The following is a 12,911-nucleotide window of genomic DNA, read 5'->3' on the forward strand; positions in this document are numbered from 1 at the left end:
TTAAATAGTATCTCCCAAAATTAATTCTAGGTTATAATTTACATCTTAAACGTGAAAAACGTTATGAAGTGATATATGTTGAATTTATCTGATGATGGAAAAATACTCGGTATAGATAAGTGATGTTGAAAGTATGAATGTCGCGGAAACAAGACTTGAAATACATGTGGTTGTCAAATGCATACATGATGCATACATGTACATGTTACATATATATATGTTTTGCGCACCTATTATTTTGCGCGAAGGGGAAAAGGGTACCCTAGAACACCTGGCGCGGGACGAGGTGGCCATAGCCAGGCAGGTTGGCTCCATATTTATTTGTGAGATTTTATGGAACTTATGCATTTTTGCATGCATCGATTTATGGCTTGAGAGCCAGAAAAATTGATATTGATAATGAAATGATGCACTCTTGCATGTATTGATTGATGGCTTGTGAGCCTGTGAGAATTGATAATGATATTGAAATTTTATGCACATTTGCATAGTGATACATGGTGACATGATATATTAAGTTGAATTGATAAATTCATGAATTATGAATGTTGTATATAATTATGGAGTCATTGATTACTTTTCTTGGTGTCATCATGTTCTTAGATCCTATATATTGTCCATTGTTTCTCGAACTTACTGAGCCTTATGGCTCACTTGATCTTCTTTGCCATTCCAGGTAAAGGAAAGACTATTATTGGGGGCAAGTCCAATAGGACTGCTGTAACGACTCGCTCCCACTTACGGGCGCCACCGGTAAATAATCGATCGGATTACTCACCCGACAACCACAACTGAAGGGTTAGACTATGTTTCAACAGGAAACGCCCTAGGTGGGAACTAGGCTTCGTCCTTCCCTTCGCTCCACTCAGGAATCGGTCCCAACTCAAATAAGAAAATCCAGCGGATCAAGACCCGAAACCCGAGTGAGCTTCACCTCTCTTCAGCTCACCCCATAGCAAGCCAGAGGTGACCCAGGCACAAAGCTAGTATACAAACACTTCGCTGAGTATTGGGGATTTATGAGAACATACCTTGCTGGTCTTGACTCGGTCCGAAACTCGGCTTTACCGACTATGCCACATTCAACAAGCGATCTCACAATCATCTATCACACTATGATGATTACACAATTAAATACATTTAAGCTCAATAACACAGACATTTACTCACAAGGGTATACATACACCACGCCCCCTGGCTACATACAAGCAATATTAAAAATACATAACTCGGGCAACACAGCTAGTTGCCACAACGGCCTCCCGGCGCCATCCCTGCTTGCATCCGGATTTGCATCATCTACACATGAGGTAAAACCTCATGAGTCATAAAGACTCAGTAAGGGTGCAATGCATGTAAATATGAATATAATCATGTTTATGTATGCCAATGCATGCAAATGAGGCTAGGCTCACACATCCTCACAACCCACTAAGGTTTGAGGCATCAACCTATCAGCCCCTACCACACTAGTCCTCCATATGGCCATAGGTCCACTAGGTCTTGCATCACACAAGATATAACCACTACATGTCAATGCAACATAAAAACATTATCAAACACATTTACCAACTTGCAAGGCCACCTCCACATGGGGCCATCCCTTACCTGGCTCGAAGCCTCATCTCTGCCTCGGCATGAATTCCAACTTGAACCTCAAGTTCCTCTAGGATCACCATCTCCCCGGTCGAACCTAGATGCAAACACACACACAAACCCAACTCCATTAACCTCCGGCATTAAACCAATGCCCTCAACTACGCCGCATATCACCAAAATCATCCATTAACTAATTTCAAATAACCCCAACACAGGGTTTAATCCAACTAATACTACATAATTTATTATCTCACATAATGAAAATAATTAAATTAATTTACCTCAATTAATTCAAAAGAAATAATTAATTACCTCATTCAATTGGAAGGAAAAATCGGCCAATCGCTCATGCCGACAATGCTTCCCGAGCTGCCATCTCATGCCCGAAATCCCATTCTCGAGCTTCCGGTATGCTCTATGAGCCTCAATATAATTTCCAGGACTTTTCCCCAATTTTCTGGAATTTTTTTGGGATTTTCCCCAATTTTCCAGATTTTCCACATCTCTTTTTTATTTTCTTTTTCTTTTTCCTTTTCTTTTTTTTTTCTTTCTTCTTCATTTTCTTTCTCCCGTGCGGCCACTGTTCATCTTCTTCCTTGGCGCGCACAGCGCCCGCGCGCTCAGCAACCGGCCACCGCCGCTGGCTCCGCCACCTCCGCTACTGCCAACGCCCCAGCACTGCCGCAAGCTGCCACCGGTAGCCCCCGCCTCGAGCATCCACGGCAGTCGGCCTCCCCGCGGCCAACCTGCGCGCCGCAATCTCAGCGTCCGCCATGGCCGCTGCAACCGACCTTCATCGACGCCTCTTGGTCATCGGGAGTGCTGCCATTAGCCGCTCCATGCCGACACGACCCCGACCAGCCATCGAAGCCGGCCTTCGCTAATGCTCCAGCTCCCCTGAAGCTGCTGCCTCATCGGCCATGGCAGCTTCCAGCCTTGCTGCTGGTCGCGGCTAGCCTCTGGGCTCCTTTGATCTCGCACTTCTCTCTTTCTCCCTCACTCTTCTCTGATCTCGTGAGCCTCGGCCAAGCTCTACTTTCTTCTTCCATCATCGAGCAGCCATGGCTGCTCCTCTCAGCTTCAGCACCACGGCCATGGTTACAATTTTTAGCCATTGCCGCCATCTCTCTCTCGATCTCGCTCTCCCTCGAAATCTCTCGGACTCCATCTCTCCCTCTCTTTCACTCTCATTAGCAAGCTCTCTCTCGATCTCTCCCCTCTACTCTCGGCTCCTCTCTCTGATTTAAATTTCAGAGACCACAGCACTGTTGGAAGCTTGGTGCCCACGCATATACATATATATACATGTATATATTTACACAATAAACCCCTAAATCCTTCATAATTCCACTTAAGAACTTGGATAATTGTACTTGAAGAACCATTTACTACACTTGCACCCTCCAAGCTTTAAATTAATTACATCAAAGCCACACAACAACTTGATTTCTCAAAATTAATTGTAATTAAACCACTCAAAATCTTGGTTTATCAAAATTTAATAGCCGACCGCTACTCGGGAATACCGACCTCGTCCCTGTGCCTGCACGGGACCTTTATTCGACCCGAAAACACTTAAGGGTTGCCTTACTCCGGTAACCGAACCACCCCTTGGGTCCCCTTAGCTTCTAGGAGGTCCCCTCCACCTATTCGATATTGGCACCCATTCGGGCTTATACAGAATTTATTCCAAAAATTATTCTCGGTCGGACCGCTTCCAGCGTCATTAATCTCATCTCGAGACGCTCATCAATCTCTTGCCCTCTTCCCTAGACATCCAAGTCCCGAGGCACTCCCAGCCGTCAATTCGATAATTTTATTAATTAATTACTCGAAATTTACTCTTGGGCTTCCCGGGCCACTCGGGATCCTTTAAAAAATAAACAAAATTATTTATTTTCAATACCATGTAATACCGGGTATTACAACTACAGTTCAGGGATAGTGGTGTACGGAGACACGTTCTAATTTCAAAGATCCTTGTTAGTGATTTGGTGAGATTTTATAGTGATGAGAATCTATTATGTTTATTGGCATTTGAGCCTCTTATTATTTTGTATGGCCATCGAGCCTAGGGTTATGAGATTCTGAAAATGTAACTGAACCTTAATTTAAATTCCGCTGGTAGTAATGAAATGAGCTATTAATTGAGTTTAGTTTTGTTCTATATCATCTCTATAATGACCTTCTTTCGAATATCCTATGTTAAACGGGAATATTCGGAGTCAGCCCTTACAAAAATAATATATTCTTTTCTTCCAATAGCCATAGTTAGTGCCATAAAAAAAAGAACGGTTGATGCTTTGTGTAATACCTCGGAACTTGATATAAAGCTTGGATGTTATAATGGAAATTATAGTAGCAAAATGAATGGTATTTTGATTCAGGGCATTAACGTAATAAAGGAAATGATTGTAATGATGATTCTTTACCCTAGAAGACATGACTTGGAGAGATTGGATTGGATTTGGAACTTCATCTTAAAGTCTTATGGAAGAATGATAAATCTTACACCAAAAATCTTAAGGTGGCTTAGCTTGGAAGTTGTAATAATTAATGATTAATCTTACACTAAAAGTTTTAGAATGGCTTAGCTTGGAAGACTAGGATTGGCTTACAGAGGAAGAAGATAATAGAGCTTATCTTAAAGGCCACGTGAGGGTGTATTTGGAGGCTTAGTATTGGAAGGCATGGAGGCTTGCATTGGAAGATAGAATCAAAGGAGGAAATTTCAAAGGTTGTAATGATTGCTAGGGTAGAAAATGAAGTAACTTAGGGGCTAAGATAAATTTTGAAGATTTGGGATTTGAGAGGCTATATAAAGGGGAGGAGGAGAGGCCATGTGAAGCTAAAGTGTAAGAAAGAAAACAAGTGCAAGAAATCCAAAGAAAAAGCAAAGAAGGAAAGATAGAGATACCTGATCGGAAAGTAGCAAAAACAGAAAGGAAATCAAAGAGGTAAATGGAATTTCTTTCCATAGGATCGTAGATCATGAAAATAGGAGTTCGTAGGTTCAAATGGAGAGCGAATCAGAGCAAAAATGAGCAAGTTATAGCATTTTTAATTTTAGGTTGCAGAATCCGTAACAAGAGAGGAGGTGGCGCGTGGCCAACCTTCCGGGGGCGCGTGAGGGCGCGTTCAGCCTATGTTTGGCCTGAAATTTTCACTGTTGTTCTCCTATTTTAATTATCTACAACTCTATATAAACATATTTAAGGTTTGGTTCACTTAAATCCGTGATTTCTACAAAAACAGCCCCTAGTGCTCGAAACCGGGCTGTAAATAGTGCTATCGAAGGGAAAACGATCAAGGTGAGTGGTTCTTGTGCATGGTTTCTCTTGATCATTCTTGGTTTCATTTGTGAGTGGTTCTTGTGCATGCTCCTTGATTCCTATTGTCACTCTTGGTTTCCACTTGTGGATGGTTGTTGCTTACATCTCATGTTTCCTTACTTTTGAGCATTTCTTTCCTATTTTGCTTGCATCACGGAGTTGGTTGTTGTGGTTCATCGATGGGATTAAACATGACTACTCTTGCACGTAGCTTGTGGTTTGCATAACATATTTTCCTTTGTTTGTGTACCGTGTCTACAGGTGAGGCCGTGCCTACTTGATATTCCTTAGTTTGTACATATTCCTTCTGTTTTGTCTTCAACATGTTATTTGGTGATAGTTTTTATTGGTGGATTGGGAACTTGTATATGATGGTTAGCCGCTTGTTAGAGAAGCGCCACGATGATTGTGGATAGGGCAATCCTGTGCCTACAGGTGGGGCCGTGCCTAGAGGTGAGGCATGAGGGGTTGGACCAAGATCACGTGCCTAAAGGCGGGGCTTAGCCTACAGGCGGGCCTAAGACGTTTCACACAAGTGCCGGCAAGGATGATGGTGACTCGGGGAGACTTCTTGTTATATTGCACTTTGCTCTTGCATGCGTTGTTTCTTTCTTTTTTACCACTCACTTAGATGTAATAATCTAACTCGGGTGTTTCTTACCCCTGGGACATTCAACGTCCCAGGCATCTCAGCGTGTCAGGTACCCATAGATAAGCAGGAGAAAAGGGCTACGAGGAGGCTGAAGTTTAGTTTAACTTCCTGTTATTCATGTACTATGGATCTTATGAAATCTTTGGGTTTGTTTTGAGAGTTGTGTATTGCAGTTGTATAAACAAGGGTTACATAGAGTTTGGATTTACTTATTATACTGGTAAAGTTGTAAGTCGTGACTGCTATGTTCTATGATTGTGGTAAGAGATATTTGATGTTTTTGAAGTCATGCATTACGGTGCACTTATATTAGAGGTTTTATTATTGAAAATCCTTTTTATCTAGCTTTAGCTAGCTATTATGTTCGATCCTTCGTTTCCGTTGGTAAGGATTTCCATAATGCCCGTAGGTGATATCTTCTTATATTTCATGTTGTTTTGTATTTGGAAAAGTGGGGCGTTACACTTTAACCCTCAATGTGAGAAGTATTGAAAATGTGTGCCATTTGAAAAAGATTCTCCTTAGATTGTTAAATTGAAAATGCAAGGAGATTGGCTTTAATACCAATTGTTGTAATGTATCACACTTGAAACACCACATATCCAAGAAGGGGGTGAATTGAGTGTCTCTAAAAAGGTTTGAAACTTTTGAAATTTTGAGTATTGATGAAAATATAGAGAAATTAAATAGTGATGTAATTGAAAATTAGGTAAATGATGCTAGAGAAATCAACAACAAAAGTAAAGGAGGCTCACAATATATGGTGGTTCGACACCAGCCTACATTCACTCCTTCAATAAACTCGTAAGAGATTTTTATCCATTAAAACCTCTTACCAAAAACTAGTAGGCCCTCTAGACTCAATGCTAGGAATTACAAATTCTCCTACCAAAAACTAATAGGCCCTTTAGCTTACAAGTTAGGCAATACAATGGTAGAATATAATTGAGGATGAATCTCTCTTAGTTACAATTAAGCTCAAAGATACAAATTCAAAGGCTTATCAAATATTACAAAATTACAACTTGCCTTTGAATGTAAAAATTGAAAGCTTGAGAAACTTATATTAGACAAAACAATTTAAGCACTTGCACTTGTTCATTAGATTAACATTTAGACTACAACAATTCAAGAACATTCACTTCAGCTTTCTAGCCTTTATTTTTGATAGAATGTTTCAGTTTGTCATCAATAAATCAAAAGGAAAAGTCCCCTATGGCATTATTGTTTGCCAAATTCTAAAAAAAACCCAAGGCTCCTTTCAAAATAAGAGACCACTCCCTCACTCTTTATTCAACACATACTTTAAGTACACACTAACCAAAATGAAGTTCAAATGTGTTGATGGGATTCGGAGGATGCCTTCCAGGAAAGATGAGGCAATTGGAACAGAAGAAGTATGACCCCATTGCCTACTTCCAATCTTCCCAACTCTTTTAGAAAGACAACTCCCTCGAACCAACCTGACACATCAGAATGAAAAGAAGGCATAGGCCAATTCTTGCTAAGAAAATGGATTGAAATGGAAACTTGGTAAGAAAAGCTATTGGGTAGAGTAAAAATTATGGAAGACAGAGTTACAAGGGTTGAACAAAACTAGAAGCTTACCCTTACTAAGTTAGGCTGGTCCAAGGTGACTGCTAGAAGGACCTCTATCCAGTCACCACTGAGACTATGAAAGAAAAGGAAAGAGAAAAAGAATGAAAAGAAAATAATCAACCTATAAGAAAAGATGCTCCTCAGGAGTCTAAGGCTAGTAGAAATTAGGATGACTTAGATGCTATATTTCTTTAGCTTGATTTGTACTCCCTAAGAATTCTATTTATTTTGGAACATAATATTTTTCTCATTTATCTCATACCTTCTTTTAAATACTAACAAAAAGGGAGAGAGATATATGTTTGACCAAAAGGAGAAGAGATAAGTATGATCTTAGAGATATATATTTGAAAAAAGTGGGGGAGAAAAATATACCCTTAAGAACAGAAGGAGAAATAATATAAACAGGGGGAGAATACAAAAAAGGAGAGAAAACTTGATTGTTAATGTTTGATATAAGAAGGGGAGGAAATGATTTTCTTCCAATGATCATAAAATGAGCAATCAAGATGAGGGGCAATATTTATAAGATATGTAATATCAAAATAAAGAAATCATTATTGCAATGTTTTATTAGTATCAAAAAGGAGGAGATTGTTGAATCCTTAATTTTGATGCTTAGTTCAAAACATATGCTCTTAATTGAAATTGGGCTGTTAATTGAGTAATAGTATTTATTAATTGATTAACATGTCTTTTACTCGAGTAAAAATCATTATCAATCAAGTATATGTGTTTGGGAAAGTTATTTCTAACTAACTTTCAAACATTATTTGAGTAATTGCATATTTGTAATTGAGTAAGTTATGTTAGGATTTGAGGATTAATCAACTAACATTTCAGGTTATTAAACTAATATTCTTCTAATCAAGTAAGAAAATATTTTAGTTGAATAATAAGTGTTGCACTCGAATAATTATCATTTTAATCGAGTAAGAGTAGAAAACCTCTAAGTTTAATTAATTACTACTCACAAAAGTGACAGTACAATCTTAATTAGATAACCAAAGAGTTAATTAGCTAATTGATTTTTTAGTTGAGTAACTATATTTTTGTAAGGGCCCACTCTCGAATATTCCCGCTAGTATAGGATATTCGAAAGGAGGTCATCACAGAGATAATATAAAACAAACCACAATTAAACAAACAACTCATTTCATTCATTAGCAGCAGAAACTATGATTAAGTTCAATTACACTTCCAATAGCTCAAGAGTTCGGGCTCAACGGCCATACAAAATAGATAAGAGACTCTAATGTTAACTAATAAAATAAGACTCATTTCATCTCAAATCTCACCAAAATGCTAACAAGATCGTCAAGTTAGGATGCGTCCCCGTATACCACTATCCTTAGGCCTTAGTCCCACTGGACTCGCTCCCAATAATAACTTTCCCTTTACTTGGAATGGCAAAGAAGATCAAGTGAGCCACAAGGCTCAGCAAGTTTTAGGATAATAAACAATGATCATGAACCAAGAATAAGGTGACACCAAAGAGAGTACTTCAGAACTTGCCTGTTGAGAATGCAAAATCAGAGAAAAGTTCCACCCGTGCACATGAAGCAAACAACAGCAGCAAACAGAAGTGATGGAATAAGATGAAGAAGGTGAAAAAGAAGAAGAGCACGGAGATGGACTAAAGGAGCAATGGAACAGTGCATTCAAAAAGTAGGGATACACATTGCACTAAAATGGGAGATTTATGCACAGAAGCTGCTGGGAAAAATAAGTGTGTATAGGTCTGCACGCCAGCTCTAGATTTTACTGAAATGACCCTATTTTCATATTACAAACAAAAATATCCAGGGGCTTGATTGAAAAATGCTACTTAATTTATTTTCTTTTCCCCATTTTCTTATTACACCATCAAACCCACTATTTCTAAATTATTTCTCACCATAGGCCTAAGCCCAAATCACATGCATCCCATATACATATTTTCCAAGCCCACCGGGCTTATTTTTCTACTTGGGTTAGACATCTCATTAACTATTTAATTGAGGCCCTTTTACTTAATTTCTGATTCCATGCACCATAAAATAAAGTTATGCAATCTAAAATTATTTATGTGTCACCAAGGAAATTTATCATTAAGCATAAAAAAAAAAAATACTTAGACTTACATTTTAATTGCTATTACCCTGATGTCAAGTATTAAAACACCTAAACCCACTTTAGGGTTGTTACAATTTTTTAATTGAATAATAAATCTGGGACAAAGTGACAAATCTTTGTACTTGTAATTTTAATTGATTAAGAAAAAAATTTTAATCAAGTAACATATACCTTAGTCGGGTAACTAGTATTCTAATCGAGTACTAAGTTGTGAGCAAAATGTCAAGTCTCTATGCTTAAATTTTTGGTCAACTAAGAAGTTAATTTTAATCGAGTAACTTCATACTTAGTCAAGTAACTAGATATTTTAATCAAGTAATAATTCATGCAAAAAATGTGTAGTCTTTGTGCTTGAACTTTTAGTCGACTAGCCCTGGTTGGGTTCTGTACAGACATTTTCTGTATCTATATATATCTTTTTTACCTAATTTTTTTCTGACTAAGAAGTCAATATTAATTGACTAACTTCATACTTAGTCGAGTAAGAATTATTGGACAAAGTGTTAGTCTCTGTACTCAAATTATTAATCGACTAAGAAAAATTTGTAATCGAGTAATGTTATATCTTAATCAGGTATCAAAAGTTGTTATTTGAGTAACAATTTCAAATTTACAAGTGGTTGAAATGCTAATCTACTAAGATATGCTTTTAATGGAATAATATCAGTTTTTAGTCGAGTAATAACTAATGCAATTGATAATCTTAATTAAGTAAGATTATTCAGCAATTGAGTAACATCTAAGTTTAATTGACTAACTCTTAAGATTACTTGAGTAATTGTGTGTCTTAATCAAGTAACACCATTTTTACTCGACTAATGCTATATTGAAATTCAAAATTATAGCCATTGCAAACAACATTATATGCACATAGTTTTTGGATTTCAGATAATCATAGCTTCATTTAATGCACTTTGATCATTATTTCATGAAAATTGTATGTGACTTAAATTTGGATTTAATTATAACCGTTGCTTTTACAAGAAGAAAGAATGTTTGTTGCAAAAATATAGGTTTAGGCTTTTACCCATTGGAGAACAACTCAACAACATTAAAGAGGAAAAAACTATATAAAGCAGAAGAGACTCAAGACAAAGAAGAATGCTGATCTAAAAATTTGAACAAGAAAGTCTCGAGCCAAAGGTTCAAAGCCATATTTTTGTTCACTATTATTAGAGAGAGAGTGCTCTTGTATTTGATATTTTATTTATGTAATACCAAAGATTTTTATGAAATTCATGCGTTTGAAGAAATAGGATATGTTCAACGAATCATAGAAATTGAAGAATAAGAATACAATTTCAGAAAGGTTCGGGAAAAGGTGTAATTTCTCAAAAATATAGGAAATCTTTAAGAAGGTGATAAAAGATGCAAGAAGACTCTCCTTAAGGACATTTGGGATAAAAATAAGGAACCACATGAATAGCCAAAGTCCTAAATAGTTCAGGGGTTAAAGTGTAAATGTATGAATTTTCAGGCCAAAGTATAATTTTTGAAAACCAAAACGAACTCGCTAAAGAAACTAACTGGCTGAATCGATGGTTAGAGGTAATCATGAGGCACACAAAACAAGGTGTCTAGGTGGCATAGCAAGTAAAAGTTGATGATTGGACGAGAAACTCTATAAATAGGCCAAGAATTTCACTCAAAGATTATCCATGAATTTGGGTCAAAATTAGGTTGGATTGATGGGAGGAAGGAGTTATTGAGGAAGAGGGGAAGGTTTTGGAAGAAAAATGAGTGAATTTGGTAAAGAAACGAGGGAAAAATGAAGCTTCATCGGATTTTCAGGCTTCGTAAAAAATTAAGTTGAAGCTGTCGGAAAACGACCATGAAAGGTCAATCTAAGGTTATATTCGAGTAGAGTGAAGAGAGAGGAAGCTATAGGATCAAATGGGGCGTGAATCAGAAGACAAGAGAGAAATAGCTAAAAAACATAGGCTGGTTGGAGTCGCGTACGTCGGAGTTAGAGAAGACAATCAGCGTGTGCAGAAGCAGCGCATGCAGAACACGCATCAGACCAGGTTGCATGTATAGGCACATGGGGCATCTTCTAGCCGCATGCGAAGGTGCGTGAAAGGTCATTTTACCTTGAAATATTCGTGTAAAATAATATACAATCATATAATAGGTGTATGTAAAAATATTTAGTATTTATTTTACAAAAACTCGTGTTTGCTGTAGAAAACCCAAAACTGACAGGTGTGAACAGTACTCTTAAAGGTAAAATAGTAAGATGAGTGGTTCTTGCATGTGTTGATCCATCCCGAACATTTTTACTTCATTTGTGGCTTTTGGCTTGCATATCATGTGCCTTTATTTACCCACGCATTTTGTTTTTGTTGTTGTCATGCATAACGACATTTTGTGGCAAGTTGACATCAGGTTCATCATGTCCGATTAGATGGATCGTGTAGCCCTTGGAGGGGCAGGGTGCTTGGACATGATGATCAGCAGGATGATTGCAATATCGTTGCCTCATTGCCACGGGGAGGGTTTTTATGACATATGGCATACTACATATACGCACGTACTTTTATTCTGAATCACTCACTAAGATGTATTATATCTCACTACGGCATATTCAAACGTGTCAGGTACCCCAAGATCAAGTAAAGACAAAGGAAAAGAAGTGGTTGATGTATAGCTTATCTTTTGTAGATGTTGTATTTATGTGTATTTCGAACATTGTACTATACACGACTACTAAAATACTATTTATTTTAAGAGATGTCAATATGGGTATGTGATAATATTAAGCTTGTATCTAAGAAACGTAGTGGAAATCCTTACTTTTTTTTTAGCTTCAGGTTCGATCCTTTATTTCCGCTGATAAGGATTCCCCTAATGCTCGCTTGTGATTTTTAATATATACTTGGTAACATTGTAATATTTAGGAACGGGGCGTTACAATTTAAATATTTGATCCTTTGTGAGAAACATTTCTTAGTTGAGTAATAAATTGTATTAACTTCTCTAAGTGTTCACTTGTATCATCTTCTAGCTTGTTTTAAGCTACAAGGTTAGGTGTTTGAGCCATAAAAAACACATAGTAAAGGTTCCAACCATGCCTGTGAAAAGTTGTATAAAAGGTTCTAGCTAAGCCTATTAAATGTTAAATAGTAAGTGGTTAGAAAATAATTAATGAGGAGTTCATGTAACACCCCAAATTTTTCGAGCATGTTATAATTTAGGATTTCAGGATTTTTTTTTTTTTTCCACACCACATCCACTGATGTACAATATACAATTTCTAAAAGTCCCAATATCACCTTCTCAACCTAACAAGCCCAATAAACAAATAACAAAGACAAGTGATATAGTTATAGATACGAAAGCTAGATTGAACCTAATATGGTACATAACCATAACACTTTATTTATCATATAAGAAACTATTCAAGAAGTCTACAAAATGTATTACAGAGATATCATCTCTCGAAACGATAACCGAACGTCTCAAATACAACAAAAAACGTACTAGGGTTTTCATCAACTAAATTTCTCATACATACTTAAAGATATACTAAAACGTGCTACAATTAGCAAAACAAGCTTATTCTTCTCCTTTCCCTTAGAGCTGCTAGTCGAACCTAGAATGTTTGAATATTCTGT

At 37.2% G+C, this 12,911-nt stretch overlaps 1 long non-coding RNA gene across 1 annotated transcript; it reads right to left on the reverse strand.

The window, feature by feature from the left end:
* Positions 1 to 735: 735 nt before the first annotated feature.
* On the reverse strand, positions 736 to 2,059 carry LOC127813569 (uncharacterized). The gene is made up of 3 exons (XR_008026133.1): positions 1,912 to 2,059; positions 1,609 to 1,693; positions 736 to 1,299 (listed from the first exon to the last, which is right to left on the reverse strand). It is a non-coding gene; the product is annotated as an uncharacterized LOC127813569 (long non-coding RNA).
* Positions 2,060 to 12,911: the final 10,852 nt, after the last annotated feature.

This window comes from Diospyros lotus, chromosome 11 (assembly GCF_014633365.1).
Source record: "Diospyros lotus cultivar Yz01 chromosome 11, ASM1463336v1, whole genome shotgun sequence".
Classification (NCBI taxonomy): domain Eukaryota; kingdom Viridiplantae; phylum Streptophyta; class Magnoliopsida; order Ericales; family Ebenaceae; genus Diospyros; species Diospyros lotus.